Source organism: Lucilia cuprina, chromosome 6, assembly GCF_022045245.1.
Source record: "Lucilia cuprina isolate Lc7/37 chromosome 6, ASM2204524v1, whole genome shotgun sequence".
Classification (NCBI taxonomy): Eukaryota; Metazoa; Arthropoda; class Insecta; order Diptera; family Calliphoridae; genus Lucilia; species Lucilia cuprina.
In genome coordinates, this window is record NC_060954.1 from 46,082,775 (window position 1) to 46,084,088 (window position 1,314).

The following is a 1,314-nucleotide window of genomic DNA, read 5'->3' on the forward strand; positions in this document are numbered from 1 at the left end:
AGTTAGTTAGTTAGTTAGTTAGTTAGTTAGTTAGTTAGTTAGTTAGTTAGTTAGTTAGTTAGTTAGTTAGTTAGGTAGGTAGTTAGTTAGTTAGTTAGTTAGTTAGTTGGTTAGTTAGTAAGTTAGTTAGTTAGTTAGTTAGTTAGTTAGTTAGTTATTTAGTTAGTTAGTTAGTTAGTTAGTTAGTTAGTTAGTTAGCTAGCTAGTTAGTTAGTTAGTTAGTTAGTTAGTTAGTTAGTTAGTTAGTTAGTTAGTTAGTTAGTTAGTTAGTTAGTTAGTTAGTTAGTTGGTTAGTTAGTTGGTTAGTTAGTTATTTAGTTAGTTAGTTAAATAGTTAGTAAGTTAGTTAGTTAGTTAGTTAGTTAGTTAGTTAGTTAGTTAGTTAGTTAGTTAGGTAGTTAGTTAGTTAGCTAGTTAGTTAGTTAGTTAGTTAGTTAGTTAGTTAGTTAGTTAGTTTGTTAGTTAGTTAGTTAGTTAGTTAGGTAGTTAGTTAGTTAGTTAGTTAGTTAGTTAGTTAGTTAGTTAGTTAGCTAGTTAGTTAGTTAATTAGTAAGTTAGTTAGTTAGTTAGTTAGTTAGTTAGTTGGTTAGTTAGTTAGTCAATTGGTTCCTTACTTAGTTAGTTAACTTTCAGTTACAAATTTGTCTTGATATCTCTGTGAGCCACTGTATCTGTCAGACATCTTAGATTTCAGTCGTCTACGTTTTTCATATAATAATGTGATGTTTTTTGCAGTGTCAACAAATTAACATTCATTTATTTTAGTTTTAGTGTTTTTTTACATCATTCATACTGCCTTAAGAACAACTAAACATTATTAGAAGCTAAAAATAAATTCATCTCATAAATTTTATAAAAAAAAACCAACACAAATGTTAGTAAATGAAAATATTATGATTATCTATTAATACTGTGTTGTCAAATTTAGCATTAATAATAAAATAAAACTGTAGATTACATCATTTGTAAAAAATAATGGCAGTTAAATTTGTTCTAAAAAAACAGACGGTCGGATAAACATTTCTGAAGAGACTTCGCCTTCCAAAAGGATTCTGAATATATACATACATATATGATTTCATGATTTTCCATAATTCTAATTAATTTAAGTGCCATTGTTTGTACAGATCATTTAATCAATATAAGAAAATGCTACTTACTATTCAATACAATATTAAGTATGATAGTAATTTTATTATTATAAATTCACTAGCTATACCCAGTGTGCTTCGCTACCCTCATCGTAGTGGAATAAAATAAATATCATTATTGTAAATGTATATATATCTGCAATATCAATAATTCCCCTTTTAG